The 10,397-nt window shown below is 40.6% G+C and overlaps 1 pseudogene; it reads left to right on the forward strand.

The window, feature by feature from the left end:
• Nucleotides 1-4,084: 4,084 nt before the first annotated feature.
• Nucleotides 4,085-5,305, forward strand: LOC138142866 (kynurenine--oxoglutarate transaminase 1 pseudogene; annotated as a pseudogene).
• The last annotated feature ends 5,092 nt before the right edge of the window (nt 5,306-10,397 follow it).

The following is a 10,397-nucleotide window of genomic DNA, read 5'->3' on the forward strand; positions in this document are numbered from 1 at the left end:
TTAAATGATCTCTCCTGGATCTATTTTCCAGGTCAGTGGTTTTTCCCATGAGATATATCACATTGCCTTCTATTCTTTCATTTGTTTGGATCTGTTTAATGGCATCTTGATTTCTCATAAAGTCATTAGCTTCCATTTGCTCCAATCTAATTCTGAAGCAATGATTCTTCTCATTGAGTTTTTGAGATTCTTTTTCCATCTGGCATATTTGGCTTTTTAAGGCATTCTTCTCCTCATTGCCTTGTTGAGCTTCTTTTGCCATTTGAGTTAGTCTGTTTTTAAAGGTATTATTTTCCTCTGTCAGGCTGTTGACTCTCATTTCATAATTTTCTTGCATTGTTCTCATTTCTCTTCCTAATTTTTCCTCCACTTCTCTTATCTGCTTCTTAAGGTCCTCTATGGCCTGTAACCAGCTTGTATTTTCCTTTGAAGCTTTTGGTGCAGGAGCAGGAGTTCTGACTTTACTGTTTTCCTCCTGTTCCATGCTTTGCTCCTTTTTGTCCCCAAAATAGGAGTCTAATGTTGGAATCTTCTGTCTGCTTTGTTTCCTTGGCCTGCTCATTTTGCCACTCAATTACTTGACTTTTGGGCTTTTTGCCACAGTAGGACTCTGCCACCAGACAGGGGAGCTTTCGTCCCAAACGCTGGTGTTTTCTCAGCTGCCGGAAGTATTAAATGGGTGCCCTCTCTGAGGTTTCCACACGCTCTGGCAAGCTGGACACACACCCCAGGACCTCCACCCTAGACTGCAATCCAGATCCAAGAACAGCGATTACCCCTCAGACTGGTGCTTGGTCCCCCTACACTCTGCAGGCCAGGAGCTGAAGCTTCCACGTGGTGCTGGCTGGCTGTGCCAGTGGCTCAGTGGCTTCTCGCCCTGGGGGCAAAAGCCACGCACTCCCACTTACTGGGTCCCAAAGTCCAGACTGCACTGACCTCTCACCTTGTCCTTCACATCTATGTGTTGATAAATCTGGAAAGGGCCACAGCTGCTGCTGATCTGGAGTCCCTCCAACAGGTGGCTGGTCAGGGCCTCCCTGGGGCTAAAGCCTTAGTGTGGGACTGGGCTTGGCTCCCAGAGCTCTGCACTTGCCAGTTTCTGCCCACCTGCCGGGCTGTCCTCAGCGGGAGGTTAGCTTCTCTGTGTCATTTTGTGAGTTCTGCAGCTCCAAAGTTTGTTTAGAGTCCCCTTTTACATGGATTGGGGAAGGTGGAAGCCGGAGCCACAGGGAGGTCCTGCTTCTACTCCGACATCTTGACTCTGCCCCTCCCCATATTAATTTTTTAAAATTTTGTGTTCTAAATTCTTTCTCCTTCCTGCTCCTCCCCCACCTCTTGAGAAGACAAGCAAAATTATATCACTAATACACATCTCATTACTCTTTCACTCAGAAAAGAAATAGGAAAATGAATGGTTTTGACCCAAGGATTGATTTCTTTGGATTATATTAAGCAGTCAGAAGCCTCATATCCACAAAACAAAACAAAACAATGGACAGTGGAAGGAGGAAAGGGAATAGAAAGTGTTAGGGCTTAGAAAGTTTGAATAAATGAAGAGAACTTTAGAACCTTCTCTTAAACTGAAGGTATGGCAGCTAGGTGAGATAAGTCCTCCTCAGATTGGAGGTATGCCATTATCTTGATATTCCATCAAGGTATGATTGGGGACAGGCAGCTCAATGTCTTACAGGTCATCCTTTCGTTGCTCATGTTTTCCAATGATATAAAAAGGAAAAAGGAAAAGAAAAAAAGAGCTGGTGATCCAGTGTGTTAGACGGCTTACTTCACAGTTTTACCTCGCATGATACCACAGGAAGTAACAAGACTGACATTTGCACAGCTCTACCTCACTCAAATCCAGTTCATGAGACAACATGCTCCTGATGTCATTGGTCCTCTTTGAGAATGAAAGATGGAGGAACAAACAAACAGCAATGGCTTAGTTAGATTCTTCCTAACCAATACTGGCTTTGTCCACCTTGGGCTCAATTTCCATCCCATTGCTATTTGAATTTGGAGTTGGAAGACCCAAATTTGAATCCTGACCCTGATACTTACTGACTGTATGACTTGGAGCAAGTTACTCTAGTAGCATTAGATTCTTCCTTTGTTAAATGGGGAAGTTGGACTATTGGGGTGTTGAGTCTGTGACCTCAAGGCCAAATGTAGCCCTCCAGGTCTTCAAGTGTGACCCTTTGACTGAGTGTAAACTTCACAGAATAAATCCCCTTATTCAATCAAAGGGCTATACTTGAGGATGTAGAGGGCCACATGTAGCCTCAAGGCCACAGGTTCCCCACCCCTGGACTAGATGATCAAATTTCAAAAGTACAGAGGAAGGATAAGTAGGATTCAATGGAAGGATGAAAAACTCTCAGGGATATTTTTTTTAAGATATAAAGAAAAACCATTTGGATGAAAAATAAGAGTTGTCTGATAAAACTTATTTAGATAAATAGGGAATTCATCAAACCAATTTAGATTTGAAGTAAATGTAAATAACAAAAGATGAAAATAATCATGGCTGATATTTATATGGCATGTTGATGTTTGTGATGTGCTTTACAGGCGGTCCTCCAATAAAATGGAAGCATGAATAAGACCAGAGGAGCTCAATTCTCACCGAAGTACTTTAGCGAATATTAAAAAAGACACCAAACTGAAAAAAATTGTCGAGAAATTCAAAGAGAAACTATTCATCTGAGGCCTGCATAAAAAGACAGCCAGAAGTCAGCAAACACTTAGGAAGTAATCCCTCCAGAAAAGTTGAGAAAAGCCCAGGGCTGTCAGGAGCCTGCCGACATGGAGAAGAAATGCTCCAGGGATAAGAGAAGCCAACAGTACTGTGAATAAGGAACAGGAAAGCCAGAGTTCTCCAAAGAAAATTTCCAGTATGGTTGGATGCCCATACTCTCTGAACATGAGAACAGAGGAGAGTGGGGAGAAAGAGAAGGAAAGGAATAAGCATTTATACAGTGTCTACTATGTGCCAGACACTGTGATAAGCACTTTTCAAATATTATCTCATTTGATCTTTACAACAACCTTTGAGAGGCAGGTGGTGCTATTATTCCCATGTTACAGATGAAAAAACTGAGGCAGATAGAGGCTAAATGACTTGCCTAGGGTCACACAGATAGTAAATGTTTGAGACAGGATTTGAACTCAGGTCTTCCTGACTCCAGGCACAGCACTATCCACCACATCACCTAGCTACACTAAGGCCTAGGATGATAAAAATCAGATCAGGATATCTTAGAGCTCTGAATGTTGACAGCCTGCCCACCTAAGATAACTCAGAAGGCACTGAAGAATAAAGGACTCAGAATCCAGATGGCATAAGAAGTCCTAAACCTGTTATCATTGAGAGTGCAGATAAGCTAGGGTCAAGAAAAAAAATTGAGATCAGGGTCGAATAGTACCCCACCATGCCTTCAAGAGCACAAGCTGAAGGCAAAGCCTGGCCCTCACACAATGTCCCAGTTCAAAAAACGAGACTAGAAATACTAGCTATGATCATGATAATAATTTTAAAATGGATCCAGAGGAGCCCAAAGCACGACTTTAGAAGTTCATGGCAGAGAAGAAATAAGTATCCTTTCAGAATTCTAGCATATTCAAATGTCACAGAGTACAAAGACAACAACAAAGAACAGCAATTTTATTCTATTTTGGTAGGATTAAGAGAAGAAAAGTAATATACTAGGGAAGAAAGAAATAAAATAAGAAAGGGATCTTACTATCTCATACAATAGTGATTTATGAGATGATGAATGTACAAACATGGAAAAAAGGATAGGGGGAGTGAGCATAATATGAGCCTTTCTCTTATCTAAGCTAGATAAAGGAGGGTTGAATATTCACATTTACACATACACATATGCACGCACACACACACACACACACAGAGTTTGGTGTAGTAGTAATGAAATTCAACAAGAAAACAGGAGGGAATAGGAATGGAGAGAGAGCTTTAAGAGGAAAAGGAGAATCAGAAAGGTGGTCTGAAAAGAGAGAAGGAAGCCTCTCTCCTCACAGTACATGTGTCCTTGCTCTGTCTCTTTCTTTCCCTCTTCAGGTCAAAATGTCCAAGCAGGTTCAGACTCGAAAGCTGGAAGGCATTGACAAGAGCCCTTGGGTAGAGGTTGTGCAATTGGCCGAAGAGAATGAGGCCATGGGCTTGGCCCAGGGCTTCCCTGATTCTGCATCACCAGAATTCTCCAAGGAAGCATTCAGACAGGCTGTCAGCAGAGACATAATGTTCAATCAGCACCCTCATGGTTTTGGTTACCCTCCCTAGCAAAGATTCTGGCTCAGGCCTTCAGGAAACTGTTAGAAAAAGACTTGGATCCCCTAAAGGATGTGCTTGTGAGAGTGGATGCATATGGGACACTCTTTCATGCTTTTCAGAACCTAGTTAGATGAAGGAGAATAGATCATCCTCATTAAACCCTATTTTGACCACTATAAGCCTGTGACAAAGACAGATGGTGGCTGTTCTGTGTTTGTGCCACTGCAACCACCACCAGTCCATAATGGTCATTTCATGTCTAGTGGTAACTGGCAGTTAGATCCAGTTGAGCTGGCTAACAAGTTCACTCCCCAGACCAAAGCCATCATCACCAATTCACCCAACAAGACTTTGGGATGGAATTAATAGCATATCTGTGCAAAAAACATGATGTACTGTGTTTCAGTGATGAGGTTTGCCAGTGGTTGGTGTATGATGAAGAGAAACACATCGGTATAGACAATCTTCCAGGAATGTGGGAATGTACCCTGACTATTGGCAGTGCAGGAAGAGCTTTTGGCATCGCTGGTTGGAAGGTGGGCTGGGTCATGGGCCAAATCATCTTCTGAAGCATCTTCAGACTGCCCACCAGAATGGCCTCATCACTGCCCCCATACAGGCCCAGGAAGCTGTATCTTTCAGTTTTGAATGGGAGCCTGGTAGCTACTTTGTCCAGCTACACAAGGCTATTCAGAAAAAGCGGGATCACATGATGAACAGCTTGCAGACCACTGGCATGAGGTCCATCATCCCTCAGAGCACCTACTTCCTCATTGCAGATATCTCCACCTTCAAGGAAAAGATGTCCCACCTCCCTGCTTCAGAAGGGGAGGCTTTATTAAGTGGATGATCAAGAACAAGGGCGTGGTGTCAATTCCAATCCCAGTGTTCTACAGTTCAGAGCAGAAGAAGCATTTTGACCACTACATCCGGTTCTGTTTTAGGAAGAATGACTCCACTTTCAAGGCCATGGATGACAAACTACAGCAGTGGAAAAAAGATCTAGAGCCCTGATTTCTGTACTGGGGTCTCTCCCATTCCTCTCCCAGTTCACTTCACTTGATTGTACCCTTCCCCTTCTCCATCCATCCTTTGTGCTTCAGGCATTCCCAGGTTTAGGGGAGGGAGGAAGGAAGCTCCTTAAATAGGGCACAAGTCAGAGAGAGAAGGAAGGGATGAAAAAAGAGCATAGCCACCCCAGGTCTTTCTCCATTCCCCCACCTACTATACCTCAGTGAAAGTATGCTCTCCCATTTATTCTGGGATTTGGGGACCCAGGAATCCTCACCTACCCAGTGCCCACATCCCCATGCCTGCAAGAGGAAACATTTAGCTTGGTAAGTATTAGGGTATTTTCTTTCTGGAAGGGCTCTCCTTAGAACATCCCTCCCTCCTTTATCACTTCCTCTTCTCCCTGTTGAGTCATAAAGTGGAATTTCCCTCCTCACCCTGAACACCTGAATCAGTCACCCCAACTGAGGTATGGATACCAGCCAGGCCAGAAGTCACCTGAGGTTTACAAGGACACCAATCTTGCTTTCATCTCTCCATGGTTTCAAGTTGCTATAATTTCTTGGTTTTTCTTCTCCTTTCATTTTCAGGGGGGCTGGGTGTAATGGGAATGTAAATTTTAAAGATCTTCCCTGCCCCTAGGCTAAAGTGCATCTGGAGCCTGGGGTGGGAGGCTTGTTTTTCAGTAGATACTTTTTGATTGGCCAGTGGGTCAATAAGGTTGTTACATTCTCTGATCCAGGAGAAGGCTATATAAGCCCTGATGTGAGGCTTTGTTTTGGGGCTCACTTTGAGAAGTGTTCTGTGATTTGATATGGATTCTGGGAAGCCGTTGTCCAGAGCCCCCGGGCTTTGAAAAACCCAGATGTTGAAACCCAGATGTCGATTTGGTATGGATGTAATGGTTGGACAGTTTGGAAATCTGTCTACTTGATCTGTTTCTCTGTCTTGATAATTCTGTCTGTGTATTCTGAAGTTCAGGGTGCTGACCTTTTTCCCCTGCACTAGGTAAACAATACATATTTGACTGATTAAAGTAAGCTTGTTAACCCATTTTTGAGTTGCTTTCCTTTATCAAAGCAGATCCAAGAACCTGTTTGAGCAGCCACCCTGGGGATGCTGGGGTGCTTGCTGCTACACTGGGTCAATGGTTAGGCTTCCTTGCATAGCCAGCGAATCCTTGGGAGGATCCCTTTAGACAAATCAAGAGCATTTACATCAAACTAAGAGCCATATTTTGCCCTTAATAAAGTGTATTGCACCCTAAAGAGAAAAGAAAAAAAAGAATCAGAAAGGGAATAAGTAAAAGCCAAACTACAATTTCTGAGGTTTGTAGATTTAAAGGTAGATTAAAAGAAAAGGAAAAAAAGTAAGAATTTATGATCAGGTCTGTTCAAGGGAACAAGTAAAGGGATTGTAGATGGAAGCAAATACTTCAATTATAAATTATGAGTGATGAACATACTTCTCTTTGACATACTTTCTCTTTATAAAGGGAGTATGGAGAACAAAGAGAAATAAGTATAAGGGATATGATGGAAAGAAATATGGGGTTAATAATCATAAATGAACATAAATGATATGACTTCACCCATAAAACAAGAGAGCAAAGTAAATTAGAAATCAGAATTTTAAAAAAGTCATCTAAAAGAAAAACATTTGAAACATAAAAATAGCTCACAAAGATTCAATTATCAATTTAATTATTATTATGCTGATGAATTTCAGGTCTATTTATCTTGCCCTAACCTATTCCCTGACTTCATATCTCCAACTGTGTATTTGACATCTGATACTGGATATTCCATAGACATTCTAAACTCAACTTGTCTAAAATTGATCTCACTGTCTTGCCCCCTCACCCCCAAACTCTATCTTCTTCCCAATGTCTCTATTACTGTTCAGGACATCACCATCCTCCCAGTTACCCAAACTCTTGACCCAGGTGTCATCCTTAACTCCTTACTCTTTCTCAACTCCTGCTGGCTTCTCTTGTTCCTGGATTATCTCTTGTCCATGCTGGCAGGCTTCTGAGAGCCCTGTGCTTTCCCCTCTTTTCTGGAGGGACTCCTTCTTAAGTGCCTGCAGACTTCTGACTGTCTTTTTTTTTTTAATAATTTTTTTGATGTATTTTGTTTCCTACATCATCATAGTATCTCGTGTACCCCTCCCCCACCTACTCCCTGAGAGTATGAGTACTCCCATATGACAAATTATATATAGGTCACACAGCCAGTATGTGTTAAGTGTCTGAAGTCGGATTTGAACTCAGGTCCTCCTCACTCCAGGACTGGTGTTCTAGTCACTGCTCCATCTAGCTGCCCCCTGAAAAATAATATTTTTTAAGAGAGGGAAAAAAAAGTCAGCACAACTAATTAATACATAGATAGAAAAAGTCTGAAAACATGTGAAATGGATAACAACTATGGCCCTCCCAAGTACTGAAGGGGTAGGTTGGGGGTGTGTTCTCATATCTCTTCATTCAAGTCTCACTTGACCTATAAATTTTTTTACTATTTTGCCTTTGTCCTTATTTATTTGTATTCTTTTTTCTTGATATTCTAGATCTTTTGCTTTTCTGAATGAATTTTGTTATTATTCTATCCATTGTGAAGTATCCTCTTGTTAACTTGATTGTTACAGCATTAAAAGTAAGAATTATGGTCAAAGGACATGAACAGGCAGTTTTCAGAGAAAGAAACTAAAGCTATCTATAGTCATATGAAAAAATGCTCTAAATCACTATTGATTAGAGAAATGCAAATCAAAACAACTCTGAGGTACCACATCACACCCATCAGATTGCCTAATATGACAAAACAGGAAAATGATAAATGTTGGAGAAGATGTGGGAAAATTGGAACACTAATCTGTTGTTTGTGGAATTGCAAACTGATCCAGCTACTCTGGAGAGCAATTTTAAACTATACCCAAAGGGCTATAAAACTGTGCATTCCCTTTGGTATAGCAATACTACTTCTAGGGCTATATCCCAAAGATATCGTAAAAATGGAGAAAGGCCTTACATGTACAAAAATATTTATAGCAGGGGGTGGCTAGGTGGCACAGTGAATAGAGCACTGGCCCTGGAGTCAGGAGGACCTGAGTTCAAATCAGGCCTCAGACACTTAACACAAAACTAGTCATGTGATCTTGAACAAGTCACTTAATCCCAATTGCCCTACCTTTCCCCCTCAAAAAAAAAAAAAGAAAAAATTATAGCAGCTCTTTTTGTGGTGGCCAAGAATTAGAAATTAGAAATTCCACTTAGGGGAATTGCCAAACATTTATATGAATGTAATAGAATATTATTGTTCCATAAGAAATGATGAGCAGGCAGATTTCAGAAAAACCTGGAAAGACTCACATGAATTGAGGCTGAGCAAAATGAGTAGAACCAGGAGAAATTTGTACATAGTAACAGCAACATTGTGCGATGACTAACTTTGATAGACTTAGTTCTTCTTAGCAATGAAAGGATCTAAGACAACTCCAAAAGACTCCTGATGGAAAATGCTCTCCATATCCAAAAAATATAACTATGGAGTCTGAATGTAGATCAAAGCATGCTATTTGCTCTCTTTTTTTTTTTATTTCTTCTTTCTCATGGCTCCTCCCATTGGTTCTATTTCTTCTTTACAATGTAACTAATGTGAAAATTTGTTTAATGTGAATGTATATGTAAAGTCTATGTCAGATTGCATGCCATTTTGGAGAGGGGAGAGGAGAAGGAGGGGGAGAAAATTTGGAACTCAAAATCTTATGGAAGTGAATGTTGAAAATTAAAAGTATATAAATGAATTGTAAAAAATAAAAACATATTAATTTTGTTAGAATTGTCATTTTTATTATACTGGCATGGCCCAGCCACAAGAACTGACTAGATTATCCTTTAATTTTTTAATAAATACTTTGTAATTGAATCTATACGAGGCTTTTATGTGCTTTAGGAGGTTGATCGCTATATTTTTAAAAACATTTTGTAGTTATTTGGAATAGGATTTCCTTTTCTATTCTTTTTTTGTATGTTATTATTATTATTATATAGAAATGTTGTTTTTGAGGGTTTATTTTGTAGCCTGAAACTTGCTAACACAATTAATCGTCTCAATTAGTATCTTTGCTGATTCCCTTGGGTTTTTCAAGAAAATCATCACATCATTAGCAAACAGAAATAGTTTTATTTCCTCTTTGCCTGTCTTTGTTCCTTTAATTCTATTCTCTTGTCATTTGCTTTTGCCAGCACTTCTAGAATAATATCAAGCAATAGTGCAGAGAGCAGGCATTCTTGCTTCACTCACAAATTTTTTTTTCATTTTTCAAATGCTTTATTAACTTCTGATTTACATCATTCATTTCTGCCAGATTTTGAGTTACAAATTTTCTCCCCCTTTTTCCCCTACCCACCACCCCAGAATAGCAGCCCCACAGGATATCCCCTCCTCCAACCTGTGCTCTCCCATATCTTCTCCCATACCCCTTTTGACTTTTCCAGTAGTGCAGGTGGATTTCTATGACCCAGTGCCTGTATAACTTATTTCCCAATTACATGTAAAATAGTATTAATATTAGTATATATATATGTATATATATATATATATATATTAAACATTTTATTTTAAAACTTTGAATTCTAGATTCATTCCCTTCCTCCCTTGTCACCCACCCTTTCTGGGAAGATAAGCAATTCAGTATAGGTTGTACATGTGTAGCTAATGAGAAACATTATCATAGTAGATATATTGTAAAAGACTGACTATTTCCCTCCCTCCTATCCCACCTCCCACTTGTTCTATTCTCTACTTTGATCCCATCCCTTTTCAAAAGTGGGTGTTTCCAACTTCCCTTCCCCCCCCCCCAGCCTGCCTCCCTTCCATCATCCCCCCTCTCATCCCCTTACCCCCTACTCTCCTGTAGGGTGAGATACCCTATTTAGTGGGTATTTCATTCCCTCCCTGAGCCAAATTCAATGAGAATAAGGTTGACCCAATCCCTTTTGCCTTCCTATTCTTCCCCTCCATTATAACCATTTTCCTTTGCCTCTTCTATATAAGATATTTTACCCCATTCTGTCTCTCCCCATCTCTTCTCATTA

Source organism: Petaurus breviceps, unplaced genomic scaffold (assembly GCF_028583685.1).
Source record: "Petaurus breviceps papuanus isolate PSGF00001 unplaced genomic scaffold, PetGlider_PUasm1.0 90617, whole genome shotgun sequence".
NCBI classification, from domain to species: Eukaryota; Metazoa; Chordata; class Mammalia; order Diprotodontia; family Petauridae; genus Petaurus; species Petaurus breviceps.